The 8939-nt window shown below is 44.3% G+C and overlaps 1 pseudogene; it reads right to left on the reverse strand.

The window, feature by feature from the left end:
* Positions 1-5903: 5903 nt before the first annotated feature.
* On the reverse strand, positions 5904-7798 carry LOC147799580 (uncharacterized; annotated as a pseudogene).
* Positions 7799-8939: the final 1141 nt, after the last annotated feature.

The raw sequence follows: 8939 nt of genomic DNA on the forward strand, positions 1-8939 counted from the left end.
ACCTCAGAACTCTGGGATTCATCGTCCGCCGCTCTCGTGGCGGACGACGAACCCCAGAGTTGGACATTCGTCTAAAAAGTCATGAACGTTGACAGTGACGGTCAGCGGCGAGCGACAGCAACATCTCGCAGACCAGTCCTGCGGGACGCTTCGACATTGGCAATGTAATCGTATCCAAAAACGGATACCCAGTATCTGCATGGCACCGGCATCCCTATCAAATGTCAGTATTCTCTTGATATGATGTCCCTCTGCAGTAGTGTCAAGGATTCCGCTCCAAGTTGTGGCACAAATTGGACGCACGTGGACTACAGACGTATAACCTTGTGAAGGACAGCTGGTGCTTGTATTAATAATACTGCTCATTTTGTCCAAACTTATTGCTGCGTCCAATATATGCCGATAAGCTGTACAATCGTCGGTTGAGTGAATAATGCGAACCTGTCCCCGCCAACATCTACAGAGTGTGTATCGCCAGGGGTCTGCAGGGGACAGGTCAGGGGCTTGTACCCTGGTGCTGATGGCTTGGTACGATGAAAGGAAGACCCTGATATAAACTTCGTTCCCTAGGGACAGGGAACGGGAAGTGTCGTAGCTTCCGCCACACCAAGTAACATGGCGCCGCTGCCCACCGCCCTATGTTTTTTTAGTCTAGCGCCGACCTGTCTGACTAGTTTGACTGTAACGGCTATGTCCCCCTCGCATAGCATCCTGAGTCAATAGAGCCTCACGAGACCCCCACCACGCCAGGGCGCGCTAAAAAAAATTGAATTAAAAAAAGTGGGGAATAGAGGATATACACGTATTCCCAACTGTTGACCAGGAATGGTAATTTTAGAACTTCAAAACTCAAAATGTATTTAATGGTACTGAAAATGGAGAACAAATAGCAAAACAAACAATACATGTAAAACTGTCTCAGTTTTTGATTTAAGGTTTTCTGTGTCATAAACAGCGCCCCCAGCTCAGGCTGACGTACTTTCTTCAATCTAGTCTGGATAACAGACCCGATGATTATGGCTACTCTACGAACCAAGGGTCCGGTATCACCCAATGTCCACGTGACCGAGACTAGAGGAATACCCCCACTTTTCCGGAAATAGTCGAAATATTCCGAAGTCGTCCCGTCTATATTCGGCATGTTCGGATGGTGCCGTTGATGTTCGGTTTTTCCGCCTTTGTGGGTAGCTAGCTGTTGAACGTAAACTCCCGTATCCTAATGGCAGCTGTTGACCCTATAATATTTGATTTTACACTGAAATTGAAAGTCTCCTCAGTAATCTTCCTGGAGGAAAATCTAGGAAGTATCGGAACCTGACGAATGGCAGTTTACCCACACATACCAGGTGCACCACTGTAATGATATCGAAAACACCCGGGCTCTCAAATTGTGACTCCTGACCCTAGCGTCATATCTACTTATATCTATACCCTGCAAGAAATGAGACTGAGGGGTACCCCCCCACATGTCCAATCCCTATACACATTTCAGACTTTTGTTACTTAACACATCCCCCAAGATGTCTGAAAGGAATTCCCCAGATTCCTGCGAGACAATGACCAACACAAAGCAGGGGGGTTCTCTCCGTCTCATACCTTGCTGCATATGCTTATATCCGTGGGTGATGCCTGACCTAAGATTTTTTATCAAGAGTCGTCAGGGAATCTTTTGGCAGGGGACCAGACTATCCACAATCCAGTCCCTGCTTTCGAATTTCACATCTGGGCATAATTAGGATTTTTTTATCCCCCCTTTCTCCACACGAGCTATTTCTAGTTGTAGTAAGGTGATGAAGCCAGCGTGATCGTTAGGCGCGGTGCCAGACTGGTTCATTCAAAAAACGTCAAGTCTACATCCGAAGCAGAGGCGTGGGGGAATTTCTGGCGCCCCACGAAAAATGATGACATAAAAAAGGAATTATACAGTGTGATTTGACCACCAGAATTAGAAGCCATTACTGCGGTGGCACAACGCCTGTGGACAGGTGGTACGCGCGCGTTACATGCCAGTGATGTAGTCGAGTACTTTTTGAGAACCAAGTTCTCTACCAAATATTTAACTAGTTAGGAGGGAACAAAGCTGAAGTGAATCGACATTTGATGGTACATGCATATAGGTAAGATTACAAAGCAACATCATGACTTCAGACCATCACTGTTTGATTAAGATTAAGTTTTTAGGACAAAAGTACTCGGAAAGTACTCGGCCGAGTACTTTCCGAGTACTTTTCTCCTTAAAACTTAATTTTTACACAACTGGGAGTGTCTGAAGTCTAACATTTATTTTGTAATCTTACCTTTGCACATTTACCATCAAATGCCTGTGCACTCTGGCTTTATTCCCTCTTACCCAGTTCAGTATTTTGCGGAGAACGTTAGTACTCGGAGAGTACTCGACTACAACACTGTTACATGCCTCTTCCACTGATTGGCCCGTCGTAATTTGCTAAATGCACGCGCGGGTCAAGCTGAAGAAACGGGTGTGTGTGGTACCACAGCAGTTACGGTGTCTCCTCGCATTAGTCTATAAGTAAGCCTGAAGCTTGCTTAGTGGAAACGTGAACGGACCGAGAACCACTTTCACACTGCCTCGAATTATATTATATTTATGCATGCGCATGTGTAGGGTTACCCTAACAACCAGCTGGTGGCAAACTTTGTCCCGTGATGTATGACGCACAAAAGGTCTTACATGGCTAATCAATATTGCGGCTCTGCCTCTGACAAAAACCGAAGTTTGCTTCATCATCAGATGATTTTATTCGCACCATGACAAACTTTTGGCCATAATCAATAGAGCCTAAAAGTAAAAGGTCATGCAGCGAGCTTCCAGAACCCTCGCGCGGTCCTCCTCTGGGGATTTTACATTGGGCCGTCCTATCACGTTCGATAATTTTTGGAAGAATAATTCCTTACTGAAACCACCCCACGAAACACTCATGTTGGAATTTTACCTCAAGTAATATTTAGGAAAAGTCACATGGAGATGGGTAAAAAACGAATTTTATTAACGACCTTTCACGTCTGGCGATATCGTTCCTAGGTTACGTGAAAACGAGATTGTACAACGTTGCAAAGATTTACCTACCTGCAGTCGATGGGTTCCAGATTCCGTTGAGTTGACACACGCAGTTGTTGTCAGCAAAGGTTAGATAAAAGATTAGAATCTTTCGTACTTGACGTAGAATAAGTTTATTAGTTATTAATTAAAAGACAGTGCAAAATATTAAGATCTGTTTTTATTTCGGCTTTTATCGACGGAGTACCATAAAATTTCAAACCGTAAATGTTCATTGCGTACGAGACTGCCTCATTGCACTGTTCTTCATGTATTTTAGATTTTCGGAAGTGATGGGTCGATTTTTGGCAGGATATTTCCCTTTTAGGTCAGGTGATTTTTTTTCAGTTTCTATCAATTTATATAGTAGCAAACATTTTCCAAAGCCCCTTTTCTGAGATTTTTTAAAGAAGTAACTGAACAAATAAAATGTTACAAATTCTAAAATCTTTGCACTTTTCCTTTCCAAGGGTTCTAGAAGTGCGCCATCAGGGGTCAACTTTCAGGCTCTGTTAAATCTTCGCTCGTCGATGCGTCGCCCAGCAGCCGGCTCAACCGCCGAGCGCTGACTGGTCCCGGCCCTATTATATAGGGACCGGTAGCTAGCTGCGGTTTCACGGGTGCGATTCGCCTTTTAAATTTGAATGCTGAATACTTAAGTTTCTGTCAGGCCTATCCGGTTCCTAAAGTGACTTCGTCATAGCGCACACGCACCACGAATGGACAAATTGCGCGTTAACTTCCGGTTTCATATAACTCTATGGGTGCGTTCGATTAGCTTACACGTATAAGTCAAACTTACACGAGAGCGTTCGTTTAGCCATCACGTGATCCTCGTGCCTGCCCTCGTGTCAGCCACCACTACCCCAGCTGGCGAGCGGGTCTCTGGAGACCGTGACGTCATTACACTCGGGAGTGTAATGACGTCACGGATGGACTATTCGTGCATGGACGTACCTGATGGAACGTGGCGGGGACTTGACCTTTTTCGGGGAATGCCTTGGCGAGTACACTGAAGCGTTCGATTACCCTCATTTCGAGGCTTCCCTTGCGTGTAACACTGGTGTATTTAGGGAAGCTAATCGAACGCACCCTAAGTGCAGTGGGCGTGATTTAAACTGAAGTCACGTCACACTTACGAACAGGATAGTAAATATTGACATGAATTATGTTGCAGGGATTGGGCGAATAAAACACAAATACCTATCCCTGCTTAGCCTCTGTTAATCACTGTGTGATAATTTATTTTCAGTGGTTGTCACCAAGAAATTGTTTTACGGCAATTTATTTAAACTCAGGGGTTATTATGTTAAATTTTCGATAAAAGAATAACTGATGGTCAAGTTGTTTTCAGCAAAGAAGAAGAAAAGGCAAAATATGCTATCAGCTAGTGTTTGATCCATTCAACGGGCATCGTTTCTCCTTTACGTACACTCGGCAGGATTCTACCGGATTCATTACCTGCTACAGGTCTCTTCGTTCGGAGGACGTCTGTAAGACATCTGGAGACCATATACGGGATGGGTACCAGTCTACAGCCGAGCAAAGACATGATCAGGATAATTTCATGCTCTTTCGCTGCGCTCATACGCATGAAAAACAGTTTCGTGTTTTACGCCGACTCTAAAGGAGGAGGCAAGAGAAGAGAATTGCATTTCAGTCATTTTATTGAGACAACATGGGACTATGGGCCTGCATGCACTACAATCTGAATATCCAAATAAATGTAATAGCAACGAAAATTTACAAACAATACTGGCGACCAAGACATGGTGGCTTGATAACAGCCTCGGTGGCTTGACAACAGCCTCGGTGGCTTCACAATACCGCAGCTAAACTTTAGCCTTAATTTACAAGCTTACAATCTGCAATAAAGTAACCGCCTGGAAAAAAAACGATTATAATTTGACAAATTGCGTTCTGTACAATATTACGACTGTACTGCAGAGAACTCACAAAGATAGTGTAGCGGGACAGTTGTAAGCATTAAAGAAGTTTATGGACACTGGTATCATGCTCAAGCTCGTCGTGTTGCGCACAAATTGCGTTGGGCGTTGGTACCCGGCGTGGATATATAACCGCGTGGCTTGCGTGCGGTCTGCCTCTTCTGTCCCAGCGCTCTTTCGGGCTGCACGCTTGTTGACGCTGCGCCACACTTTCCCGCTCTTTTTGCGCCCAACCTCCGCGTTTGTGCTCTGGTGACTGGGTTTGCACCGAGTGAAGCCAAGATGAGCCGTGTACCAGGGTGAGTTGAACCCTAATGTGGAGGCAAGAAGGAGGAATCAGCCCTGTTGGTCATTTTTGAGTTGTTCGTTACCCAGAAGCAGAACAGACACCCAATTAGGGAGCACCTACGTGTCAAATAAATACATCGGTCTGTCCCAGAGTCATTTGGCTTGATGCGTTAGTTATTTGTATCCAACCCCTTTGTTCGTGTGTGGTGGGCCGAGTGCGAGCGCGTGAGGGTATGCCCCGGTGCATAGTGGTAGACTGCCCCGCAACGAGTCTGCTCCCCAGGCCTTCTTATTAGACCGCCCGTAGGACGGCCGAGGCCCTGCTCAGGGTACGTCCCCTTTCCAGGTTCGCCCGAAGGAAGTCGCCTGCCCCAGGTGGACGACAACGTTGGCGAGTCTAGGAGAGGATTCCACCATAAATGATGTCAGAAGTGGGATAGGCACCAGGTTTAGAACACATCTCATAACCTACATCGAACAGAAGTAACACCAATAACCACCTAGATAGGACAGTACACCTAGATAGGAACAGCACATCACCTAGATAGGAACAGCACATCACCTATACAGGACAGCATGGAGGGGCTAAAGAAAGAAGAGAATGCAGCAGGGACGGATGAGCAACCACGAGTCGTGGAGGACTCGTCAATAATTTTGGATTAAGTAGACAGGAAGCAGCGACTTGAGGCAGAGCTCCAGTTGAGAATAAGTCACTTGCAAGGGGAACTGGACTCGATAAGAGGTTTCAAGTCCGGACTGGAAGATAAGCAGTTGCGTGCTGAAAGGGAAATGAAAAGGGGTCGCTGCCGATGGGACCTCGGCGCTTCGAGACAGTAGGAGATATTGGTAGTTGAGCCCGATATCGTCGTTACATGTTACAGGTCGACGCCAGAATCAAGGACAAAGTTCTCTGCGGGGAGTTCGCTCCTGGCACCTACCAATACGCCAGCAAGCACTTCAGTGTCTGTGCAGACGGTCGACGCAACGAGAGGTTGGTCTATGGGGACAAATTTCACATTGGGGAACGCTGAGAAGTCTCAAGGTGGAGATAAGTCAACTTCGACTGGTAGCGAAACTGACCTAAATAGGCGAGAGCCGGGGATTGAATCAAAAGGAGAGTCGCAGGCTGGTGGACAGACAAGACGACCTAACATCACACCCGATCGGTACAATGGGAAGTCTTCTTGGAGAGACTACATTCAGCACTTTGAAGCGTGCAAGCTGGCCAACGATTTGACAGACAAGCAGGCTAAGGTCTTCTTAGCGGCGAGTTTGCAGGGGGCAGCCGTCAATAGCATAAATTATACAATAGCACTGACAAAAACGACAATTAAAGTTAATACCGCTTTGGCAACCTGAAGACGCAAGTCTTAATCCACATCAACATATCGATTCTTAGCCATTTTTGTCTTCCAACGACCTTGTTGCACATTATTTAAAGCTAATCGAGTGGCACCTCCTGACCTTAAACTATGAAAGCCGTAATCATTAGCATCTGTACTATCAATTGATTTGAGAGCATCTAAAAATAATTCTCTGCACCTAATGTACGTTAGTGGTTTGTTCTGAGTACGCTTGTATGATTTGGTGGATGAACAAAACGTAAGGGGGTTAAAATAAACTCGTCGTCCCCAATACCTGTACCGAATCTGTGCAAAACCCTTAGCAAAATACAAAATGGCGAATGACTCTCATGAGAAAAAGGGATAAACGTCACGTTACCCTGCCCGAACATATCAGTTTTTGATTTAGGAATGGAAATCTTAAAATCTTTGCTGTTGGGAACAACCGAAATATGATTGCATTTCATTTCTGTAATTTCATTATGGCTTAATAACAAAGCATACTTGATACACACATAACATGCAGGACGAAACTGCATAAGAGAACAATCGTCTTTGGCAAATATGTCCAATATTTTATTAAGTTGCTCCAAAGTTAAAGGAACCTTTTGGGCCGGAGGGTGGTGAAGATCTTTTCTGAAACTAATCAGTATTTGTTGAACCCAAGAGGAGAATCTACATGATTGATGTGTGAACATTCATTAAGGAGTGAAGCCATTTGATGGTTGTTGTGATGACACTATCAGAATTGGACCTGGACTTGATTTCAGAAAAATAAACTGCCAAAACATCTTCCCTCTTGGAAACGAAAGACGAAATGTATTCTCAATCAACCATTTTATAAAAAGTCGACACCTGTAAAAATTTGAATTGCATGTGCCCTCCAACTTGGAAGCAATAACCTCATACAACAATTGCTCCTTACGACTGGGAATTGCAGGTGAAATTCTAGCCCAAAAGGTTACTGGAGAGTGATCTGTGTGAAAACAAAGGAGAGCATTAGCGGATACTATATACATTAAACAATCTGAATTTCGACGGCGCCCACCAGACTCTCAAATTCAGATGAACCAATCAAAGAATTTTTATTTCTTCCATGAATTAGGGCAAACTTTCCATGCACTGTAATCATGTCTACCATGAAGGGCTAGAAGGTAGTCCATAATAAAGGCCAAAAAGGGCTGGGCGGCCACCATGGGAAAACAAGAACACCGGTTCCCCTGTAAGAGCGTATTAAAAATGAACAGAACCCGGGGAATTGACGAAACCGGAGAAACTAGTAAAGCATTTTCAGCAGACCAGTCTTGCGCGAAAACGCCAATGGCTTCGGCCGCCGGATTCCAAAATCTGGAAAGAAACGAGCTATTTGGCATTAAAGTAGGAAGCGAAACAGTCAACGGTTAGGCCTAAGGGACCCTACCTGTTAATGATGGATTTGAAAAATTGATCAGAAAGACCCCAATCATCAACATCTAATAATTTGCTGACAAAATCGGCTTGCTCATTAAGAGAGCGGGGAATCCATTTAATTTCGATATAGATTTGGTTTTCTAAGCAAAAATCAAAAATACCCAAAGCCAAAGACTGGAGATGAGGTTCCATGCTGCCAACTTCAATTATTTTGGAAGCCGCCTGATTACCTTGAAAACTTTGACATGAGATTTCGCGATCAGTGGCAAGAAAGAACGTAAATATACACTGTTCCCAACTCTCACCAAGTTGAACATTTTGATTTATCATCTTAGGAAAAGTTTTTATAAGCCATGTGACCATCATTGCAAATATCCGCTCCTGAGGCGAAAGAACTACCGTCTAAGCAGATGATTTTGTTCATTTCCTAACCAGACAATTGGGGGATGATTGTAAGGAAACAATAGCCGATTGAAGTTTGTGAGCACGACGATCCAAACCTTAAGGATTCCACTATTAGCATCCCAAGACATACCTGACAAAACAATGGATGAGGAAGGGTTCCATTTACTTTTGTTAATGCTATAAACGAAACCAGCTTTCAAGAGATCTGATTTTACATGAAGCGATATATCGGCAGCTAATTTAAAATGCTCAGGAGGAAGTTTGGAACGAGGAACAACAGTAAGGTATAATCCAAATACAACACGATGAAGATGCCACATGAACGCCAATGAGAAACAAGGGGCTTCATTAGCTTTGTGAAAACTAGAGCAGAAGTTAGTCCAGACGGCAAAACTGTGAACTGAAAATACTTCTGAATGCCACCTATAATCCTGAAAAAGCCTAATTTTTTTTTAAATTGAGGATGAACGTCAACATGATGATAGCCGG

This window comes from Acanthaster planci, linkage group LG03 (genome assembly GCF_054643075.1).
Source record: "Acanthaster planci isolate LZ-2023a linkage group LG03, COTS_SCS, whole genome shotgun sequence".
Lineage (NCBI taxonomy): Eukaryota > Metazoa > Echinodermata > Asteroidea > Valvatida > Acanthasteridae > Acanthaster > Acanthaster planci.